Raw genomic sequence first — 25,650 nt, 5'->3', positions numbered from 1 at the left:
TTTCTAAATTAGAACATCTTAGTAACTAAAAGTTAAAAAGTAAAAAAAAAAAAAAAAAAAAAAAAAAAACTATTATTATTTCCCTGAAAAAACAAATTCAAATAATTGGAAAATTACCAAGCAACTTGAATGATTAAAAGAAATTTCTAAAATATCACCTGATAATTCACCCGAACCCCAAAAAACCAATGGAGCAACTCAAGTAAGGGAAACCTTAAAAAAATAAAAAGAAAAGAAAAGAAATATAATATCACCCAAAATAATAAGTCCATAAATGATTCTAACCCAAATCGATCCATTAAAACCCCTAATTGTTTGAAAGGAAGAACCCTTGTTTATAAGGAAAGAATGAATTTAGACTTTTCCCACTTTATGTGGAAGCTAAAAGAAGAAATTTTAGTGCGATAAAATATCACTGATGTGTCACCGATAAGGTATTGATGAGTGTGGTCAGCAATTTCTATCCTTCGTAAAAATTATTGATTTAAGTGGTAAGGAACTTGTATCAGTAATTACATCTACAAGAAGCCTCATTTACTAGGAGGGCGCTCTCTACCGTCCAAGAAGGGATTACAATCCCTGGTTATACCAAAAATATATATATAACTTACTCCTGCGAGGATCACACAGGCTGCAACTTACTCCTGCCGGTCTTTTTTCCGGTTGGATCATGATTCGAGTGGTGTGGGTATAACTTTGCCTGTTCTGCTCTAATTTGTTTCTTTCCTGATCTTTAGCACTCCCTTTCTACCAATAAACAAAATGTTATTTAAAGGCTTTTGCCTATAATTCTTAAGCTACAAAATCTACTGTGTCATGACCAATATGTTTCTTAGATGTGTATGCCTGTAAACAAGAAACTCAATATTAAAGTGGTTATCTTAGACTAGATTTAAGCCTTTAAAACTATATAAAAAGAAAATAGTAAAAGTACATACCCGGAATCTTGCCATGTTTGAGCAAGAAAGAAAGAAAATAGAAATACAAGAACTGTTCTGACAAAGATTTAGGGTTGTGAGAGAGGAGGAGCAAGCAATTATGGGTACAGAACCTCCAATTTTAACATTGCTTGCTCAAATGAGCATCTCAAAGAACAGGAGCACCAGCAACCACAAGACTAGCAGATAGTACTATAAGGAAACAACTGTGGTTGGAATACTCATTTGAGCAAGAAACGTTACAAAGAGGTCTCCATTTCCATCTCTCTCTCTTTCTCTTTCTGCATTTCTTACTTTCATCATTCTTTATAACTCATGCCACCGAAAATCTAGGGCATCCAGTCATAAATAGAAAGCCCAAGACCTGTACACATGTGGGCGTTAAAGTTAAATTACCTTAAATTGCCTTGGTCCCTTTTTTTTTTTTTTTTTTTTTTTGAAGAAAAGTTAAATTATCTTTTTCCCATACTCTAATTCAAGTAATTTGTTGAAAAGGGCAAGTTGGGTCTCATGACATTGATTTGATAAGAACGTATTGTCAGTTTGTTCAGACTTGACAGTTGGTTTGAAGGTAGAGAGCAAAAGAGAATTGTAGTTGTTGACAGAATGGCAGTTCAAATGGGTTTTAAGCCCAACAACCATTTACACCAACCAATTGATTATACAGAGCAGTAAAGCCTAATTGTCAATTTTAGCCTAATGTTTTCTTGTTTTTCAATCAATCATATGCTTTGTTTGGACAATTCCAGAACCCTAATTTCAATTTTAATAATATTTAAAAGAAATTTTTCATTTCTTTTAATTGAAGTTCGCTGCCTGAATATTTTCTCTCCATTATGTTATTTATAGTTAGATCTTTATCGATCTCAAAAGGCGGTAGATTTACCTCTTCCCTATTTAGCAACTCTATTCTTAAAATATTATATTTGAAAACTGGGGCACTCGAAGATCTATTTAGCACATGAATGCAACATCTACAGATGTTTGCCTCGTTAAAAACCTTACTTTATAAAGTAGAAAAGAGTATATTACTTTTACCTAAAATGCGTAATGAAATATTGTCTCATTAATTTTTTTACGAGAAAAAACAACAATGAAAAGAACCTTGATTAAAGAGAAAAATAGTTCATCGTGTGGTATTACTTGAAACCTTAAGCCTACGCGTTCCAATTTTGTGGACCGATTATTTCAAAAACTATAATAGAAAGTGTGTTGGTGAGTAAATTAATAAGATTGTTGTTTGAGCGAATTTGTTAAATATCAATATCATTATTATTTTGAAGATCATAAATAAATGAGAACTTTCATGAAATATGTTCTTTTTTTCTTTTTACATTTTATCTTTAACTTATGTATCTATGTAGCATTATCTTCATATAATATTACGAAAATTTTTTATAGGCAGATAAGCTGCACATACGATCAAATGAATATGTTAAATTATTCATCTCAGTAGACACATCCTCGACTAATTGCTTCACAATTGCTAAAACTTCTACATATCTAAAAAAATAGTAGCTATAATTTTTTTTTAAGAATTCCAAAAAATAGTTGTACCTCATAATTAAATAAATAATTTATCTAGGATCTACATAAATAGCAGTATGTCCTTTGGAAACTTTAAAACTAATAGGCAATTATAGACCCGGACATCAAAATTACGGAGGCTAAATAGAAATTTTCAAAACTTAGGAGCCATATTGAAAAAAAAAAAAAATTCATTGTTTTGTAATTGGTAATTTTAAGAAATTTTGGACTTAAGGGGCAACGGCTCCCATCCGTCCTCTCTATCCACCGTTGCTAATAGGAGCATTTATAACTTTTGTATGAAATTTGAGTCTTGTTTGGTTTAAAAGAGCCTACTTTTTAAGGAAGTGTAGTCCTTGGAAAGTGTACTTCTAATAAAATTATTTCAAAGTATAATTTGAATATATTTTGTATGCAAATCAATTTCTTAGGAACTAAATTACTCTCTAATTATAAAAGAAAATAATGTTTATAATGTAAATTTAAGTATATTTAGAGAATATGAAAAGTTCATAAATTATACTTAATTAAGGAAGTGCAACTTCTTTATTTATCCCTAAGGAACTTACTTCCCTTATATAAGGAAAGTTGACTTATCTACCTCACTGGAAGTAGAATTGATAATGCAAACCAAATACAAGCACTTTATGCACTTTTTGGGAAGTTACATTTCCCTAATATGCTTACTTCAATAACCATCTCCTTAGTTACCTTCTTTGGATTAATAAATTTATGTGGTAATTAATTTATAATATTTTATAAATGAATTATCTTTTAAATTTCTAGTTATCGTTGCATAGTTCAAAAATTGTGATGGAATAATGAATTTTTTTTTCCAAGTTATTTGCCTTTTCTATTTAGTATCTACTATAATGTCGATAAAACTGATTCATTAAGATAACAATCAATAAACGTAACCATAAATAAATCTCTAGTTAAGTTTCTGAATATTTGATTGTAAATAGAATTCATATACAATATATATTTTTAATCTCCTTTGACTGATGAAGTAATTAATACATATGTCCTATATTCAAAATTTTGAATATGAACTATTTAATTCCTAATCCAAAAACCAATTGTTAAAGAGAAAATTTATGATAATTTATTGGCTTATGATGCGAAGCAACTAGCACTTAAATATATGGAAGACTTGGATCGCTGCAAATTCAAGAAGAAGGGGCACGGCCGTGGCATTTCCAGCACGTCTGTGCCAGCCTCTGAGAGTCCAGGACGCGAGGCACGCCCAAGCATGAGGAACACAAGCACACCCGTGCTACAGCCAGACCCACCTGTGTTAGCCTCTGGAAGTTGGTATCAGAGCCGAAAGGCAAAGTATCTCCATGGTCGACAATCATGAAGCACGACTCACAGCCATAGAGGTGAAATTCGATGAGTTAACTGAACAGATTAGACAGTGATTAAGGAAACCAACAACCTGCAGCTGCAACAGTAGGGCCGAATCAACAGCAACCTGATTATGCAAGGGGCCAAAATCGTTATGATGGAGGCCGAGATTATAGAAACAATGGTGAAAACTTTCATGATGGATACAAAATAAAGGTAGACCTTCAACCTTTCTCAGGATCGCTAGATATTGAAAGCACTCTTGATTGGCTAGCGGAGGTCGAGCGATTCTTTGAGGTCATGAATGTTGAGGATGAACGTAAAGTTTCCATAGTGGCCTATAAACTAAACGGAGGTGCATTAGCATGTTGGCATTCTGTTCAAAACGAACGCCATCGTCGAACGATTGAACCTGTGCGGGATTGGATTTTAATAAAATAGATGATTGAACAACATTTCCTTCCCAATGACCACTCTCAAATTTTGTATAACAGGTACCATGACTACTTTCAGGGAAATCGAAAGGTTGATGAGTATACAGAAGAATTTTTGAGATTAAAGGCTCGTTGTGACAACTGTGAAACCGAATCCCAGTAGGTAGCTCATTATCAGAGGGGACTAAACCATGATATAATGTGTATGGTGGGTGTGGTTGCAATTTTCACATTGGCAGATGCAATTGAGATGGCCAAACGTGCAGAAGATAGGATTAACTGGCAGCCTCGACAACCGCCTAATCGAAATTAGAATTTCGGGCAATCCTATCCATCCGAAAATCAACAGTTCAATAGAAATTCCGGTGGACAGAACGGCCACGAAGGCCAAACAATCTACAAATCGGCCACAGAGGCCCAAAATTCACGATTCGGCCTAAAGCCCGAAAATTCCCAATTTTGACCCCTATGGCCCAAAAATGTATAATGAGTAATAATAATACAATAAAAGCGAACGCGGGCTTACCTGGGCAAAGACGCCAGTCACGGAGGCATGAGTATTAGCATCCACCGTAAGATTGACTTCTTCAAGGGAAATTCCTAGAGAACCTAGAAAATCCTCACCACTGAGATCCGAGGAAGCAATAGAAAGAGGAAGTTCGAAGCCTTGAATATTGAGAGAATTTGAAGAGAGCTCTTTAAATTGAAGAGTTTAGAATGAATGGAAATGAAAATTTCAAGCTATTTATAAGCAAATGGCTAAAGCACGGGTCTTTTAGACGCGTCCGATTTTCGCCTTCAAAATTTGTGTTTCAGACAACCACCGACTCCCATAAATCATTTTTATGATCGCCGGTGGGGGCAACTGTGAATACTCAAATTTTGAGGCTTGAAAAGCCTGTTTTTCTAGACTACAAACACCCCGACCGGACCGAAGGCCATTTTGGAAGCTCACCGAAAGTATGCCAATATGGTACTTAAAACGTTTGGAATGTCGCGAGGATCGCGGAATAGGTCCCGGAATATTTTTCGGAGATCCGAAACTCCTGAAAACCCCTCTGAAGCAAAAGACCCAAGGGGCCGCCGCCGAGCATGGCGGCTTCGGCCGCCGGACACGGCGGCGCCTGCCCGCCTGACACGGTGGCGCCTGCCGCCAGCCTCCGGAGGCACCTGCCGCCGGATGCCCAATTCTGCCTATAAAAATGGTCTCCGGGTCTTCATTTTGGCCACTCCTGTCTGTGTTGACGGACGATCTTTCTCCCTCACGCTTTTGCGATTCTTTTACCGCTTTTTGCATTTTTAATTCAGTCTTTATTTTTTTTATGTTGTGATACTTTGGCCACTAAAATTAAAAAAATTCTAATTAATTAATTAATATTCCCCGAACGAGGAGCTTAACCTGGAGCTAAGAAGCGGTCGTCGATTAAATCAGGTACATAAATGAAACTCTGCTAATTTAATTTTAGCACTTCATGCATATTTCTCTTCTACTCTTAATAATTCTACAACTGCATAAGTACATTCATGTCATTATTTAGGTAAATAAACTACCTTAATTAAGCACGATTAAATTTAAATGCCTGGTTAATTAATAATCGTGGCGTTAGATCTTAAATCCGACAATTTTGGCTAAAGAATCTGGTTAATTAATAACTACGGTTCAATCGCCTTATTTCGAACAAATCTGGCTTAAGTCCAATTAATTGATAGTTGTGGCTAAAAGCTTCAGTCAATCGTGTTTTGGCAACAAATTGCTTACAGTTTAATCAATTACACTTTGGCAACAAATTGCCTACGGTTTAATCAATTTTTGGCAAACAAATCGCCTATAAATAAGATTAACCATTTTTAGCGACAAATCGCTTAAATCAATTTTTTGACATAATACCTTGAATTAATCAACCAATTTTGGCCAAAGGCCTTAAATCAATCAATTTCGGCGACAATCGCCCAATCAACACTTTTGGCAAACAAATTGCCTAAACCAACTCAGGCTTATGATGCGAAGCAACTAGCACTTAAATATATGGAAGACTTGGATCGCTGCAAATTCAAGAAGAAGGGGCACGGCCGTGGCATTTCCAGCACGTCTGTGCCAGCCTCTGAGAGTCCAGGACGCGAGGCACGCCCAAGCATGAGGAACACAAGCACACCCGTGCTACAGCCAGACCCACCTGTGTTAGCCTCTGGAAGTTGGTATCAGAGCCGAAAGGCAAAGTATCTCCATGGTCGACAATCATGAAGCACGACTCACAGCCATAGAGGTGAAATTCGATGAGTTAACTGAACAGATTAGACAGTGATTAAGGAAACCAACAACCTGCAGCTGCAACAGTAGGGCCGAATCAACAGCAACCTGATTATGCAAGGGGCCAAAATCGTTATGATGGAGGCCGAGATTATAGAAACAATGGTGAAAACTTTCATGATGGATACAAAATAAAGGTAGACCTTCAACCTTTCTCAGGATCGCTAGATATTGAAAGCACTCTTGATTGGCTAGCGGAGGTCGAGCGATTCTTTGAGGTCATGAATGTTGAGGATGAACGTAAAGTTTCCATAGTGGCCTATAAACTAAACGGAGGTGCATTAGCATGTTGGCATTCTGTTCAAAACGAACGCCATCGTCGAACGATTGAACCTGTGCGGGATTGGATTTTAATAAAATAGATGATTGAACAACATTTCCTTCCCAATGACCACTCTCAAATTTTGTATAACAGGTACCATGACTACTTTCAGGGAAATCGAAAGGTTGATGAGTATACAGAAGAATTTTTGAGATTAAAGGCTCGTTGTGACAACTGTGAAACCGAATCCCAGTAGGTAGCTCATTATCAGAGGGGACTAAACCATGATATAATGTGTATGGTGGGTGTGGTTGCAATTTTCACATTGGCAGATGCAATTGAGATGGCCAAACGTGCAGAAGATAGGATTAACTGGCAGCCTCGACAACCGCCTAATCGAAATTAGAATTTCGGGCAATCCTATCCATCCGAAAATCAACAGTTCAATAGAAATTCCGATGGACAGAATTCAAGAACAACAACTCTTGGTAACAACCAAGGTTCATAGCAACTCACCATAGAAGAAAAGAAAGACTCCCAGGGAAAGGCACCCATGGCAGACAGAAACAATAAGTCGAATCCATATCAGAAACCAACCGGAGACTATTTTTATCGATGTAGAAAATAGGGACATACATGTAATATATGTCCAGAATGTAGGGGGGCTAATGATGAGCCTCGACAAGTTAATGTTGTGGATGAGGTGACTGAGGTTAAAGAGGCAAAAGACAAAGATGAAGGATCCATCGCTAGTTTAGAAAAAGGTGAGGTCGTGTTTGTTATTCAGAAATTTTTGTGCTCACAAAGACAAGAAAGCGAAACTCAACGAAGAAAAATTTTCCAAGCTAAATGTCGGGTTGGTGAAGCTAGCTGTGAAAATTTAATAGCCAAGCAGTTGTTTGAAAAACAAAATCTACCCACAGAACCACATCCTTCACCGTACAAGGTAGGGTGGATTAAAGAGGGCCCAACAATTGAAGTAAACCGAGTTTGCAAGGTTCCTATCGTAATGGGAAAATCATACTCAGACTGTGTTAGTTATGATGTTGTGGATATGGATGCCTGCGGAGTACTATTGGGACGTCCATGGCAGTTTGATGTAGATGCATTGCACAACGGTAGAGAAAATTCATACATGTTCACTTGGAAAAACAAGAAAATCATTGTCCTACCTTCTGGATCTTCTGCCAAAGCTTCTAAAGTGGAGGGGAAATTCATAGTAGCTGTTTCTTCCAATGTGTAGGAATTATCTGGTGCAATTAAGAAGTCCAAAAGTGTGTTGACATAGCTGATTAAACCAAAGACAGGCTCTAATGAAGGGGCACTAGTACCACCACCAGTCAAAGAGTTACTAGAGGAATTTCATGCTGTAGTGGATGATCCATCTACACGTCCACCTTTGCGGGACATTCAATATCAGATTGATTTCATCCCTAGATCAAAAATCCCAAACCTGTCCCATTATAAGATGAATCAAAAGGAGAGCCAGATCCTTCAAGAACAGGTAGAAGAATTATTGAAAAAGGGTCACATCCAGGAGAGCATTCGTCCTTGTGGGGTTCCTGCCTTATTAGTACCAAAAAAAGATGGGACTTGGAGGATGTGTGTTGATAGTCGAGCAGTCAACAAGATCACAGTGCAGTATCGATTCCCTATTCCTCGCCTGGAGGACATGTTGGACCAACTGTCAAGATCTATAGTGTTCTCTAAAATAGATCTTCGTAGCGGGTATCATCAAATTCGAATCAAGGAGGGAGATGAATGGAAGACTGCATTTAAGACTAAAGAAGGATTATATGAGTGGTTGGTTATGCCATTTGGGTTGACTAATGCACCGAGCACATTCATGCGACTTATGACTCAAGTTTTGCATCCTTTCTTGTGCAAATTTGTGGTTGTTTACTTTGATGACATCTTATTTTCAGTCACAGTGAGGAAGAACACCTTCAGCACCTTCGATGGATGTTGGATGCTTTGTAGAAAAATGAGTTGTACATCAACCTTAAGAAGTGCAGCTTTATGACGGAGCAGATTCTATTTCTTGGCTATATTGTTAGCTCGGAAGGGATTCATATTGATGACAGGAAGATTGAGGCCATTCAAAATTGGCCTATTCCCAAGAACATCATTGAAGTTCGTAGTTTCCATGGTCTTGCTACTTTCTATAGACGATTCATCAAAAATTTTAGCAGCATCATCGCGCCTATTACAGACTGTTTAAAGGAGGAGAAAGTTCATCAATTTGTGCGGACCGAAGCTGCAAACAAGAGCTTTAAAGATATCAAAGATAAGCTTACTTCCGCCCCTATTCTTGTTATGCCTGATTTTGATAAATTGTTTGAGGTTGATTGTGATGCTTGCGGAATTGGAATTGGTGGTGTTTTGTCTCAATCTAGAAAGCCTATTGCATTTTTAGTGAGAAGTTGAATGAAAATAGGTAGAAACGGTCTACTTATGAATAAGAGTCGTATGCAGTTTTTCGAGCTTTCAAGACTTGGGAACACTATTTGTTGGGGCGTGAGTTCATCATTTACACTGATCATCATGCTTTAACTCATTTTCAAACTCAAAAGAAAGTGAGCAAGATGCATGCACATTGGGCAACTTATTTTGGTGCTTTCCATTATGTCATCAAGCACAAATCAGGTACTTGTAACACGGTAGTGGATGCTTTAAGCAGGAGAGTAGCTTTGTTGATCACAATTAAGCAAGAGATTGTGGGGTTTGAATTTCTTAAAGATCTCTATGTCTCAGATGAAGACTTTGCTAACATATGGGTTAAGATTGGAGCTAAATAGCCTACCGACGATTTTTTGGTTCATGACGGGTACCTCTTTAAAGAAAACAGACTATGCATCCCTCGGTCTTCCCTTGGGGAAAAATTAATTAGAGAAATCCATGGTGGAGGATTGAGTGGACACCTGGGTCGTGATAAAACTATTGCTGGTTTGGAGGCTCGTTTCTATTAGCCACAATTGAAGAAGGAAACAGGAAAGCTAGTACAAAAATTTTCTATTTGCCAGATACAAAAGGGCCATTCTCAAAACACCGGCCTTTACACTCCAATGGCTGTACCAGAACAACCTTGGGAGGACTTACCCATGGATTTTATGTTGGGTTTACCTCGAACTCAATGCGGAGTTGACTCTATTTTTGTTGTTGTAGACAGGTTCTTCATTATGGCACACTTTATCCCTTGCAAGCAAACTAATGATGCGTCACACGTAGCAAAGTTATTTTTCCAGGAGATTGTTCGTTTGCATGGCATTCCCAAAACCATCACATCTCACTGAGACACAAAGTTTCTAGCTCACTTTTGGACAACTTTGTGGAAGACATTCAACACTCAACTTCACTACAGCAGCATTGCTCACCCCAAAACTGATGGACAAACTGGAGTGGTGAACCGGACTCTTGGTAATCTCCTTAGGTGCCTTTACAGTGAGAAAAAAAATGTGGGATCTTGCTCTTGCCCAAGCAGAATTTGCTTACAACAGTGCTATCCATAGCTCCACCAAGATGTCACCGTTTGCAATTGTCTCCCGGAAGGTACCTGCCCATACTCTTGATCTTCTTTCCCTTCCAGCAGGTGTAGAAAAGAGCATCGCAGCCAATAATTTGGCTACCGAACATGTGGAGGTATTCAAACAAGTGCAGCACTTCATCACTGCTGCCAACGAAAAATATAAAGCTGCAGCTAGTAAACACTAGAGTCATAAGTCTTTTACTGTGGGTGATTGGGTCATAGTTTATCTTCATAAGGAGTATGGCGGAGGACAGAAGAAGCTTGATTTGCAAAAGATTGGCCCATTTCAGATATTCAAGAAGATTAATGATAATGCCTATGTACTTGACCTGCACGAAGACATGAAGATTTTCAGGACTTTTAATGTTGCTGATTTGTTTCCTTTCTATTCTGATGATGATCACTTGAGGTCGAGTCCTTTTGAAGGAGGGATTGATGCGAAGCAACTAGCACTTAAATATATGGAAGACTTTGATCGTTGCAAATCCAAGAAGAAGGGGCATGGCAGTGCCATTTCCAGCACGCCCGTGCCAGCCTCTGAGAGTCTAGGACGCGAGGCACGCTCAAGCATGAGGAACACAGGCACACCCGTGCTACAGCCAGACCCACCCGTGCTAGCCTCTAGAAGTCTAAGCACGCCCGTGCTAATGAGTCCTTGAGGATTCGAGTGTCAGCACGCCCCGTACTACCCTCTGAGAGTCCTCGGCACACCCGTGCCATGTCCCGCATGCCCGTGCCGCATCCCTCATTAGGGTTTTGCCTATTTACGAATTTTTGTTATTTTTAGGGTTTTATACTTTTAACCTAAACTATAAATAGGTTATATTTTGTATTATTGATTCATTCTTTATGTTTTGAACATTATTCACATCAATAAACTTCTTTGAAAGTTTAAGTTCCCTATTTTATTCTTCAGATCAAATGTTATTGATCAAAGCTCCTGATGGAGTATAATCATTCTTCCCATTCACATAACCGTTCTGCGTTAGCTTAACCTAAATAAATGTTACATTACCTAAGATAGCATATCCCCAAATAGAAATATCAATTACAATTGTTTAAATAAATGATTCTTTCATATCACTTTATGTAACATAAGCAATAAAAAATTCTTCCATTTGACATGAAATAGTCATTCTAACACACACACACACACACACACACACACACACACATATATATATATATATATATTCATCAATATTATTGAGACGAATAGTAAATAGCACAACCTAGAAATTATGCTGTTGATCAAAATTATTTAAGCAAATATTCTCGTAAAAGTTAGGTTTCAAATTGATAATAGATATGTATATGATATCTTATCGATATATCTGCATTGAAACCATAAAATATTGGAATGTTTATATGATGGATGAATTGGTCCACGAATATTTCCTTGTATTAGGTTCTAGAAACGTAAGTGATTCAATCTGAACTTTATATAGTGATAACCTAATAATCAATTTGCCATGCAAACATCTTAAACATGAAAATTCATTATATTAAAGAATCTTCTAGTTCTTCAATGGAGGCCGTGTGAGGTCTTAAGAATTTTTTTTATCTCATAATTGCTTTAGGATGACTCAACCGACTAATTCGAACTAGTAAAGGTACTTGTATCTATAAACTTTTGATTTTCAACCATATTGATTTAATTATATAAATATGCTTGTAGTACAAACTAGAGGGTAAAGCATATAATTCATCTAATATCCATTTCTAATTCAATACAACGTTTACCATAATTTGCAACGTTTACCATAATTTGTTTTATCTCAATATTAATATCTATTTTGGTGAATATCTTTAAAGCTCAATAAATATTTATGATATTACAGAGAAAATAATGAATCATTAATAATGAAATTTGTTCCTCTAGGTAATAATATATTTTTTCTTATAGAGCCTAAAGAATATTTTGTTAACATAAACCTGGCTCATTACTGAAGGAGAATTATTTTTTTATAAATAATATAAATATTACCATCTTCAAAATCATCATCATTGTAGGCAAAAATTACATATATTTTTTTCTTTTTTAATAAAGTTAAAAACCTTGTTTTCTAGTGTACAACAAATACAGGACCCATGTCTAATAATGCTATTTTGATAACAAATATTTTCAAAAGTTGATTTGATGGTTATTCTTATTTGTTTCTTTTCTTTTCCTTCATAATTCTTCCACTTCTTGTGGCAAGATACATATTTCTTGAACTCGTTTACACCTACTGTATTTTTTTTAAGGAAACAAAAATTTATTACCTCAAAGGAAAAGGTCCAACAAACAAGAAGGAACATCATCCCGAATTTGGGAACGAGCATGTAGAATAGACGCTCTAGCTAAGAAATGAATGCATCTATTGCTTATTTCCGAATCCACCTAACACTTATATCATGCCTAAGCTCTAAAATCCTCATATAATCCAAAACTATTAAACCAAATTCAGAGTTGTCCACCACCGGTGAACTAAGGGCATTAACAAGGCTTTGACAATTAGAAAAAAATATAACCATTTAAAGATAAATAATCTTGATATAAGGCAAGAATGGAGTGCAATGGCCTCTACTATTTTCGGATTGATAGTGCCCTCTTGACACGGCCTGTTGAAACCTTCCCCAACTATTTTCAATAATAAACCCTGACACGGCCGCTAAAACCTGCCTTTTTGGTACCTTGACGAAGCGATAGACGCTGCTGCATATGCATGGTGAGACAACATTGACATGGACGTAGACGTGGGCCTACTAGACTGGTCACAATTCCTCCACTTCAGCACGTACCTTGTTACTGCGACGTGAACATCAATGGCTAAGCTTCCTTGTTCATTCCACAACATCTTATTTCTTAGTGCCGATATTTTCCAAGCAATAACTACAAGAAACTCAACAACTTCTTTCCCTCTAGAGTTGAGAACCTGCAAAAAGAAATCTTAATAAGAGATGTTGGCATTTAGTGCACCAAAACCTCCCAACCTCCATGCACCCATTCACCTATTGTAATGAACTAAAATGTGATCAATATCCTCCATATCATTGTAAATAAAAAAAAAAAAAAAACCTCCCATCAATATTCAACCCTCTTCGGTTCAACCTCTCCTTCGTGGGAAGTAAATTTCGACTAGCACACCACATAAAATCCTTGATCTTTAGGGGACGATCAAGACTCTATACTCTACTCCAAATATCCCCATTTAACATTAGGGGTTCCCTTCCCAAATATTTTAAGCTCACACAGTACTCGAATTTGACCTTGTAGACTCCCTTTCGATCAAAATGCCACCTAAAAATGTCCTCCCTCTCAAAAGAGTTAATAGGTATCCTAATAATTGGCCTCTCACAAAGAGATCTCTCGCTTGCATATTAGGATCAACAAAGGATTAATAAAGGATGTGACCCTATCTATAGAAAAAAAGTATCATTTTTTTTGGAATCTAAGGATCAATAAGCCACCTTAATACACTCACCATTACCCCCCCCCCCTCCATCTAAGCCCTTACTTCAACATTCCACTAGAAAACAAAACACTCTTCCATACAACACTCGGATTTCTTCCTAAAGAAGCCTTCAGAAAATCCCCCTATAGGAAATATTTAGCTTTGAAAATATAATAAAGGAGAGTGTTGGTGTCAGTTAATACCTCCACCCGTGCTTGCAACATTGAAATAATGGAGATCTCTAAACCCCATACCACCAACCAATTTATGACTACACATCATATCCCATGCAAGCCAGTTTATACCTCTACCACTATTTCGCTTACCCCCCTCCCCCACCAAAAATTATTCATTACTTTATGGAACTCATTATAAGTAGATAAAGGAAGGAGAAAAACACTCATACAAAAGGAAGGGGCAGCCTAGGCTACTGATTTTAGAAGAATCTCATGCCCTACTCACGGCAAAAATCTGTTATTCCACCCATTTATCCTTCTACTAAGCTTCTACTAAGCCTCTCTTTAATAAAATCACAAATCTGTCTCTCATTTCTTCAATAAGTGAAGGCAATTCAAGATAATTCCCCCACCTAATGGACTATAAACATCAAGAATTCCCAAAATATTATGTCTTAACTCATCATTCACATTTGGGTTAAAGAAAACAATGGATTTACCAAAGTTCACTCACTGGCCCGAGACTTTGGATGGATTTTACTCTAGAAGCTTCAAAAACATTTGCTATAAAAAACAAAATAGAATCATCCACAAATAAAAGATGCAAGGTTCTAAGGCACTTACTCCCTGCTTGACACCCATGAATAAGACCCCTCCTTTTCGTATCAGAAAATAACAAAGACAGTCCCTTCATACAAATAAAGTATAAATAGGAGAAAGAGGGTTCCCTTGGACATGCATTGTTTAGATCTCGAAAATCTACACAAATTCTTTGTAACAGCCCAGCCCTAGTGTGATATTGTCCGCTTTGGGTGCCAAACCTGGCCTGAACCCTCACGGTTTTGTTTCTGGGCCAGGGAAACCTCCGCTCTGCCAGCCCAAAACGCGTCACACTAGTTCAAGGTTGCCACCCTTTATGTATAGGACTTCCACCTTGTGCGTAGCCAATGTGGGATTCGCCTAAGGTGTTGTGCCCCAAACCTGGGATGTCACATTCTTAACTGTCCATTTTTCTTTTTGACAGGAACAATGCTTGAGATCTAAGTAGGATACTTAAATTCCTTTATGAAACCAGCATCAATGAGTTTATTGACTTCAGCTTCCATTTGTGGAATCTACTCTGGACAGAATCGCCTTTGAGCTTATTTTATTGGCTTCACCTCGAGTTTGATTGCCAAGTTGTGGACTGCTACCTTAGGATCCAATCTCAGCATCTCTTTATAGGACCATGCAAAGACATCTCAATACTCTCGAAGTAATTCAACATGCTCCATTTCTTCCTCAAAAAAATTGGGCGAGGCTCTTCCATTGTTCCGAGATTGACTTCTTTCAACTCATCAACTGTAGCTTTATTTCCCTCTTCCAAAGCAAAAGGAGCATCCTCAACATTTTCCTCAACAGGAGTTTGGTCTTGAGCCATGTCTTCAAAAGTAATATGGCCTACCATCACTACAACAAGTTCTACTTCCTCAGGTTGATTAGAGACTTGGCCGGTTATAACTATAATATGTAGTTTTGCCTTCAATGTGGATCCCGTGGTCACCACCCACTTAGTTTTTCTTTTCATCCGAGAGGGAATTTTGCTGCGCAAGTCAGGCAATTTATAGTAACAATAGATTGCTTCTTTTTGTTCTTCTTTCCTTTACTTGGTTTTGAAATCCCAAGTCTTTGGTGGATGGAGGTTCTACTTTTCTTGGTGTCCATACCTTCTAGAATTCCAATTGGATCGAAGACAGAAATACGATTTGAAGAAACTCCTAGTCGACTAAAAATAGAAGGTCTTGAAATCTCGCTTTTTATGTCTTCTATTTCTTCAACAGAAATATGATTAGAGGTTTCTCTTCTGATTTTCAAGCGTAAAGGAGCAAGAGCTTGATACCCCAGGCCAACATTAGACCCTTGCTCACCAGTATTCTTATCCTTCCATACTTTGCGAATTGCAGTTGATGATTGCTCACTATCACCATTCTTGAAATCCTTCGTCAATTTGGCCACATCAATAGAACCATACCCAGCTTTAGCCAATAGTTTGTAAGCATTGGGGTCAAAAACACTTGTTCTTTTGGCTGGCAATGCTCTAAGCTCAACTATCAGGCTCTTGGAAGGCCTTGTAAGACCTTTCAATGGTGACTTGAAAACTTTAGGGGAAACAAGACTATTGACTGGTAAAGTCAAATCTTTCAAGCCTTGTATGATATCTTTTGGATTTGAGGAAGAAGATTGATCATCTTGGCCTTTGGAGACATGCACAAAATGAAGCTTTATTTTCTTAGTAAATGTTTGACTTATCTTTGCTAAGGCATCATGCTCACTTTCTTTTGTAGAGGAAGATTCCCCTTCTTCAATCTTCTTTGTAGGAGCCTTTACTTCAATATCCTCAATAACTGGTTAAATTTCCTCAATCGAAAATTCTTCTAAGTAGAACTTTGCATCGGCGAAATATGATTCAACTTTAGTAAATAGCTTTGAATCAGCTATGACTATTCTTACTTTTCCATCTTTTGAGTATTTGCAATACTGATGGTCAGTCAAAGGCAATGCCTTATTCCCATGAATCCAAGGACACCTAATAATATGTTGTAATTGTTATTGCATCAATCATATAAAGAAGAACACTTGACTCCATCTTGTCAATATGCAGTTGAAGCTAAATTCTACTGACAGCCCTTTCCCCATTTTGATTAAAGCTATGGATCATAAATCGACTTTGCTTCAGTTCATCCATAGGTATGCCAAGTTCCTTGAAGGTCTTGAGAGGCATAATGTTAATGGCTCAACCTGGATGAAGCAAGATTTGATTTACCTTTCTTTCACAAATATAACCTGCAACAAACAAAGGACGATTATGACGTTTATCACCAAGCACTCTTCTTCATTAATAAAGGTGATTTTTTTCATAGCTGTATAGTATGCCTTTGCTTTTTGAGTGTCCTCATCGCTATCTTGTTTTAGCTCTCCTTCAACATGATAGTATGGAAAAGACAACTTAGCACCCATTAGCTCCTTTAACATGTATTCCACTAAAGAATTGGCTATCTAGGCTTTTATTTTATGCAGTCTTTTACCCGCGGTTCAAATAACTCTTTCGGCTTCTAAGATTTTGATTGAATCTTTAAGGAAACTAGTTGTGTTGACTTGATAACTTCTTCAACACCTTACTCCTCTTTGGAGTCTCCTTGGATGGAAGTGGGTTCCTCCTTTTACTTCTTTTGTGAGTAACTAAAGTCCATCCTTCGTCTTCAAGTTAATTCTCAAGAAGCTCATTGCCCCAACAGCGTTTCCATCTCCTTGTAGTAAGCTGAATTCATTTGGCAAAAAAGTTTGGTTTGGAACAGAATCTCAACTTTAACGAGGTCGAAAGAGCCAAACCTTATTATTTTCTTTCTAGTGGAGATTGACAATTCATCAACCACTATTGTTGTCAAATTGGTAGTTGCTTCCTCCTCATCGAAAGTGATGCACCATTCTCCTGCAACTCCATGGTTTTATCTTTCAAGACAAATCACTTCCCAATTGGATGGCTAATTAGCCTATGATACTTGCAGTAATTTGGATCATCCACTTAATTTGCCTCCTTCGGGCTATTCATCTCTGGCAATTGGATGAGTTTAGCTTTAAGTAGTTCATCCAACATACTTGAAACATTAGAATCAGAAAAATGATAGTTCTTTTCCTGCTCTCCTTCAAAGTAGCCTTTTTTCTTTCTATTGGCTGAAAAGGAGTGGCCTTCACATGCTGCTTCTTCTTAGTCCTAGGTTGTAACTTGATTGGCACTGTTGTTACAGACATAGACTGCTTACTTTCTGACTTGATAGGTGTTTTAGCGAGTTTCTACACTTTCGGCTTATCTTTCCCCTTTTTGGGTTCCTAAATAGCGATATTTTGATTCCTATGATCAGAAATACTGAGATCCATATCATGAGCCCAAGTAGCTAGCTATTCAAATTATGAGGCTTGATCCTTTGTAAGATGTAGCATAAGACCCAATGCACGCCCTTGATGCATATATCAATTGCTAAGGATTCTGATAGCTGATCTTTACAATTCAAACCAAGAATTCTCCATCTTTCAATGTAGTCAATGACAGATTCCTCCTTTCATTGACAAGTAGCAGTGAGCTCAATCATACTAACTACACTTTTTGTGCTATAGAAGCGATTGAGGAATTCCCGCTTGAGTTGTTCCCAACAATCAATAGAACGAGGCTTGAGATCCATGTACCAATCAAAGGCGTTTCCTTTCAAGGACAAAACAAATTGTTTGACGAGCAAATCATCGTCTGTGCCAGCATTGTTACAAGTTTCCACAAAGTGGGCTACATGCTGTCTTGAATTTCCCTTTCCATCAAATTGCTAAAACTTAGGAGGTTGGTAATTTGATTGTATCCTCATCATGTCGATCCTCAAAGCATACAGCTTTGAATAAGTGTAGGAAGGATGCATCATAGTCTCCATCTGATCTTTCAGGGCTTATTTAATCAGCTCCTTCAGTTGAATAGTTGAGATAGAGCCAACAGTAGTAAGTTTGACACCTTTTACTTGGGTCCCCTTCGATTGCATCTCTTTCAGTGGCATAAACCCTTTTGATGTAGATTCATCCTTTTCAAACATCTGACTTTTTCCTGTCATGCTGTCTAACATGTTCATGAGGTAGGCAATTTGGTTATCTTTCTCTTGAAGAGCATGATTGAGAGCTTCCAGTTGTAACTTTAAAGCATCCAGTTCTACTGTTGCCTTAGTTATAGCCATCATAACAGGCATGACATCAGAAGAGTTTATTGTTGAAGTAGTTGACCGCTTTTGGGAAGCACTTTTCTCAGTAGACTCCACCAGAATTGGCGAAGCAATAAGGACTTGTTGAGGCAAAGGAGTCGCCTTCGCATAGATTTCAACGACGGACTTCGTCTTAATATTTGCATCAGGACTTGAGTCAGTAGTGGATATGACATTGAGAGAATTCAAAGCGCCAATTCGTGCGGCCTGCAAGGTGACAGTGATCTTCTTGGGTGCCATTGAATCTTTTGGCTGATTTGTCGAAACTCCGAGATTTGCAAAGTGAAGAGATTAGAGGTGCAGATGTCCCACTAGGCGTGCCAGAAATCTGTATGCATAAAATTTGTTCCTGAAAATTAAGAAACAAAAATACAAATTGAATTTTATGATAATGAGTGGATACATTCTCTAGTGTGGAATCTCCTATTACAAATGAAGATTATCCTTTTATTCTTCTCTTTGTTGTCGTGGACACGATTTAAAGGTCGAAATGACTTGATCTTGAATACAATTCAATGGTCGAAGGGACTTGACGTTAAATTGAGGTAGAACGAACTTTGGACGATTCAAAGGTCAAAGAGACTTGATCTTGAATTGAAGTTAAAAGAACTTTGATTCTTTGGAGTTGGGAGAAAGCTTTGTAGTCTTGAGTTTGATAGAGCTTTGAGACTTCTTTTCTGTCTTTCTCCCTCTATGTGTGTGTCGTATGTGAAGAGCGGCCTCCTATTTGTAGAGATTTGAGGGAGTCCCCTTGCTAAGTATGTAATTTGATTGGTCCGCTTGGAAAGCTCTCATTGGCGGTTGGTGCATCACTTAGCTTATATAGACGCCTGACTTGTTCACCAAGATTTAATTTTATTGGTCCACTTGGCCAATTTTATTGGACTTTACTACATTATTTATTTATATAGTAAATAATATTTATCCAATAATTTTATTTTAATAACCATTTAAACATGGTGATTGGTTATTAAAATAAATTATTTAATTTAACTAACCAAAACTTTAATTGGCTAACTAAATAATTAAGCTAATAATTTAGCTAATAATTAAGCTAATAATCAACTTAAATAAAATTTAGATGTCTACAATCCTGCTCATTTACTTTGGACTAAACCAATTGTGGCAATCGATCTCTTTTCGAAGTATTTGCAATATCCTCTACTGAACCTCTTGTGAATTGGTGACCCACAAACCATTTTCATTTTCAGTTTCTCTATCCAGTTAAACTTTGTTTTATTTTTGATATAAGCATGAAAATATTTTGTGTTTTTATTGCCATGCTTAAACCAAAAAAGCTTGGCCTGTTGTTGTTTTTGCAACTCCTCTTATGCTAAGAGCTTATTCCATTCCTCTTTTAGATGAACTATTGTTGTCCCATTAGTCGATAACAGGTCTGACTCCACCATGCATTTTAAGGCTTCCCGTTTTTTCCAAAAATACAAATCTGCATCTATCTGATAGGTCCCAGTCAAAGCCAAGAGAATTGAACAAGAGAGTAAGAAGTTTCAAGTGTTTTTCATTGATGAACTCTGCTGCAGATACAAGGGAAATAAATAGGAAAAGAATGAAAACTACTTAGTCCTATTCTGAAGGCCACAAACGGCACTTTATGAGTTAAAATAGACAAGATTTGCTGTCACAATCACAACAGCAAATTGACTTTATTAAACCAACATAAAAAATAATTACAGCAGAAAATAATTCGAACAGCAACAGAGATATAAGCTAGAGCAAAGACTTAGTCCAAGTACTTCTTATTCTTGATAGGCACCCTTGCAGATCTTCGTGGTGATCTATCACTATCCCCATCATTGAAGAATGGAAATAAGCTCATCCCATCTAACTCAAAAATCATTTGACCTCGACTGTACCCAGCCTTCCTTCACAACTCGATTGAGATCTTACCCAGCCTTCCTTCACAACTCAATCGAGATCTTCACCCAACAGTCAAGCATTATCAAATCAAAAGGTTCGACCCCCTTTATTTCCAACCTGCAAAGCTGTATCAATAAGTACAAGACAATGATTTGAAATCGCTGTAACAAGGACCCTACTGGAAGTGTCTAAAAATTCCCAGACCATGCAGAAATTGCGATAGCCCGATCAAGTCACTCCCAAATCCTGTCACGCCCCGACTCTAATCACCAGAAGAATTGTTCGCTTTGGATCAAGCCAAATCCCCCATACAAGATTGGCAGGAGCCGCACGGTTTTGTCCCACAGGTGAAATGGGAAACTTCCTAGGAGGTCACCCATCCTAGGATTTCCGTTAAGCGAGCACACTTAACCCTGGAGTTCTTCCAACTCTCCAGCCATTCCACCAAAAGGCACCTCTAATGATTAGTTTCCCCCTTTTCGATATATGATTCGATTCATTCCTGTGTCCCGCATTCCACTACCCTAGCTAGCCTGCCATCCTAGAAGCTAGCCAGGAGCTTCGCTCTACCCGCCCTCTTAAGATCGTTTTGCCGGGTCGGGATGTCACAAGCCCACCAGCTTCCGCGTGGTTCGTCCTCGAACCATACATCTACTGGAGGGGGTCCAGCTCTGATACCAACTGTCATGCCCCGACTCTAATCACCAGAGGAATTGTCCGCTTTGGATCAAGTCAAATCCCCCATACAAGATTGGCAGGACCTGCACGATTTTGTCCCGCAAGTGAAATGGGAAACTTCCCAGGAGGTCACCCATCCTAGGATTTCCGTTAAGCGAGCACGCTTAACCCTGGAGTTCTTTCAACTCTCCAGCCATTCCACCAAAAGGTGCCTCTAATGATTAGTTTCCCCCTTATGATATATGATTCGATTCATTCCTGTGTCCCGCATTCCACTACCCTAGCTAGCCTGCCATCCTAGAAGCTAGCCAGGAGCTTCGCTCTACCCACCCTCTTAGGATCGCTTTGCCGGGTCAGGATGTCACAAATCCAATAATCCGAGCCATGTCGACTTTCACAAGTAAAGAAAGAACCCACATTTGGAAGGTCCAGGAGATTACAATCTCGCAAAGCTTCATTAAAACCATTTAGCAAAAGTTGAATACCTCTAATCTTCTCAGCATGAGCTGCTATGTCATTAAAATCACCAATGCAAAGCAATGGCAAGGTGTTTCGTACTGCTAATGCACGCAATAAATTCAACACTACTCTACGTCGAGGTCGTTCAGGGTGCCCAAGGTATCCAGTCTGTCGCCATTCACCCTCCACACCCTTAATCCGACAGTCAATAAAATTAAAAGAGTAGCCAATAGCATTAATGTTGACCGAACTTTTCCAAAGAAGGGAAAGACAACATCCTAAGCCCAACCTATCAACTCTGAAACAACCATCAAACCGAAGCAACCTACACAATTCCTCTGTACGAACTCCATGAACCCTAGTCTCCACAAGAAAAAGTACATCTAGCTTGTAACTCAAAGTCAAGTCTTTGAGTGCATTAACTGTCCAAGGATTGCCAAGCCCTTGAAAGTTCCAACTAATTAACTTCATTGCTTTCGGTCATCCCGCTTCTCGGGATCAGTCGCTCCTTTTGTTCCTATTGACATAACCAATACAAGTTTACTTATGGTTGAATCCTTGTGAGATGAAGAAACAACAGTAGCAGGTGTAGTTTTTGTACTCTTCTAGTATAACATCTTCATCTAACCCAGCATTACTATCATTGCGTATAAGTCCATAAAGCCCGTATGTGTATCATTCCCATCAAAATCCATTTTCATGCCATAAAAGGAAGCTCAAAAGATTGAGTTTTCAAACTACAGGAATTACCGCCAACATATCTCGCACTATTCTCCATATTTAACGAATCGTCAAACTTTCTATCTTCTATCAGCCATAAGACTCGAATTTTGATTATTCTGGCGATCAAGAACACAAATCGGATCATCCCATGTCAGTTTAAGTTCTTCCTTCTTCATGTGTAACTGCAGCTCACAAAATGTATCAGTATGACCTAGAAACCATAAATATAGCAGAAATAGGGAGCTTTTAATAACGAAACTGGACATAATGTGCATTTCCAAGAGTCTAGTGACTCCTTCCAACGACGCAGCGACTGCCTGATATCCAATTTAACTCTCACCCGCATGAAGCAGATAGGTGATGAGAGAATTGTCTACACCCATTGAATTATTTATCATTATATTCACTTTAAGGAATGAAATAATTGCAGTTGGGGGACTTCATGATTTTTTATTAAAAAAGATTATTTTGCTTAGCAATTAGAAACATGAAATTAGTTAAGAATATTTTTAAATTTTTTTCTTGATACTGCTATTGTTTAAGTATATTTGAGGCATGTTAATTTCGCTGATTTAAATTAAAAACTAACATAGATTCCAAACATATAACAACAATATCGTTACTGTAATTAATTAATAAATCAATTAATTCTCAATATTTGTATCCACATGAATTATATATGGATGAGAATATAAGTTAAATAATAATTTTTAAATTTTATTTTATAATATTTTATTATTATTTAACAAGATAAGCCAATAATGTGAGCAAAGCAACAATGTTTAATTTACTATAATAACAATATGTAAATTCATCAATATTGTTAAGAAAAATAGATTAAATAGCACAACCTAGAAAGTGCATTCTTAATAAAATTATTTAAGCAAATAATCTCGTGAATGCCAGGTTTCAAATTGAGAATAAATACGCATGTGATACATCTATTCACTAAAAAAATTTCACTTATTATTGACGGAAGAATCTGTTAATAATAAATATAAAAATCCATTGATAATTTGGTTTGCCGATGAAATATCAACGGAAAATATTCTATCGGACCCTTGTCGGTAAAATATTATAGACCGAAAATTTATTCCGTCAGTAATTACCAATAGAAATTCTGTCAGTAAAATTATTGATTCCGTCAATAATTTGGTTGTAAAGATGTATTTGTAGTTTGGTTGGCAATTGGTTTGCAATTTTCATTGGTAAATGGTTGATAATCCATTGGTATTTTTAAAAAAATAAATTTTTATAAATTATATTATTTTCAAATTTTTAATATTTCATAATTAATAATCACATTAATTAAAATAAATACATCTTAGCAATTTCACAAACTAAATTTAATTAATAACTAAGCTAGCTAAACAAAATTAATTAAAAAAAAAGGAAGAAGAAAGAAAAAAAAAGTAGAAAAAAGGGGCATGAAGAAAAAGAAAATAAAGGAGAAAAAAAAAACAAGGTGAAGCAGGAGAAGAAGAATGAGGAAAGAAAAATACTAGAAAAAAATGTATAAGAAGAAAGAAAAATGAGAAGAGAAAGAAAAAAATAAAAATATGAAGGAGAAGAAGAAGAAAAACAAAAAAAAAAAAAAAAAAAAGGATAAGAAGAAGAAGAAGAAAGAAAAAATAAATAAAAAAGGACAAGGAAGATAAGAACAAAGAAGATAGAAAAGATGAAGAAGTACAAATGAAAGAGAAAGAAAAAAATGTGAATTTATATTGTAGGTTCAGCGATTAGTGACAGAAATTTCGTCGGTAAATTGAAAATTTTCATCACTAATGTATTCATTTTTCCACCTATTTATGGAACATGGAAGTTTCAAAATTTTCTGATGGAATTTTCGTCACTACTTTTCGAATTCCATCAGTAAATTTGGCGATTTATCGTCCATTTATACCACGAAAATTTTTAAATTTTTTTTTCGGATTCCTTCAATATTTGGTTGTACTCCATTGGTAAATGGTCATGAATTAGTGACAAAATATATTTTGTTGCTAATTTGTTGTTACTTGATTGGTAATCCATTGGTAAATTTCGTCGCCAATCTATTACTAATCCATTGATAAAAGTGAAAAATTAGCGCGAATGATTAATTTGACAAATATAGATTCAGAAGTGTGAGTGATTTAATTTGAGTTTTACACGGTGATAGCCTAATGATTAATTTGACATGAGAACAAATTAAATATGAAAACTCATTGTATGGAAGAATCTTCTAGCTCTTCGATGGATGCCACATGAATCTAGGATGACTCAACCAACTAATGCCAAAATAGTAAAAGTAGTTGGATCTATAAACTTCTTATTTAACTATATTAATTTTAATTGTATAAACTAGAGGATAAAGTATGTAATTCTTCTAATCCAAATAGAGGTAACTCAATGGAAAAAAGCACTTGTAAGGTTGATCATTGTGACTTAGATCATGGTGTTGATCTTCTGCAACGAAACTCCCCCAAGCCAACCCCTTTACCTTCGAGAGCGAGTGATGATTAATCAGGTTTGTGAACCATTAAAACAGTAAAAATACGTAATTCTTCTATGGATTTCTCATCCAATACAACATTTCTACTACAAAATCTTCTATATTACCCCTATTTTAAGTTTCTATGAAATTAGAAAAAATAATGAGTCGTTAAGAATAAAATTTCTTGATAGTATTACATTTGGTGTTTTAGAGCCCGTAATTTATTTTTTTACCAAACATTCTATTAACACGAGCCTAGTTCATTTAGATAAATGATATGTATTTTACCATCTTCAAACTCATCATCATTGTAGGTGAAAATTACCTACATATTTTTTTGACTAAAATTTGAAAACATGTTTCTGGAACAAATGCGGGACCCATATTGTCCATTCGTGCTACTTTGATAACATTTAATTACAAAAGTTAATATGATTTGTTATTTTTGTTTGTTTCCTTTTTCTTCGTGATTCTTCCGGTAAGATGTATTTTTAATTATTTATATAGCTATCATGATTGCTAAAATAATTATTTTGGCCATTATTTCCTTTATTTCTTGACTATTACTATCAAGGTGAGCAAAACTACTGATCCATTTGGATTCAGTTTAGTTAGCTATTCAAGGGATTAGGTGGTTTGAATCAAATTTGTTATTTGGGTCGATTCAATTTTATAGAAATTTATTGATAAGGCTTAAAATCAAATCGACATG

General features: G+C 36.7%; 1 long non-coding RNA gene across 1 annotated transcript; it reads right to left on the bottom strand.

The window, feature by feature from the left end:
- Nucleotides 1-457: 457 nt before the first annotated feature.
- Nucleotides 458-1,368, bottom strand: LOC149496135 (uncharacterized). The gene is made up of 2 exons (XR_016320977.1): nt 939-1,368; nt 458-846 (listed from the first exon to the last, which is right to left on the bottom strand). It is a non-coding gene; the product is annotated as an uncharacterized LOC149496135 (long non-coding RNA).
- Between the last annotated feature and the right edge of the window lie 24,282 nt (nt 1,369-25,650).

Source organism: Jatropha curcas, chromosome 5 (genome assembly GCF_041381405.1).
Source record: "Jatropha curcas cultivar XTBG-Jc1 chromosome 5, XTBG_Jcur_1.0, whole genome shotgun sequence".
Lineage (NCBI taxonomy): Eukaryota > Viridiplantae > Streptophyta > Magnoliopsida > Malpighiales > Euphorbiaceae > Jatropha > Jatropha curcas.
This window is presented reverse-complemented; position numbering and strand designations above follow the sequence as displayed.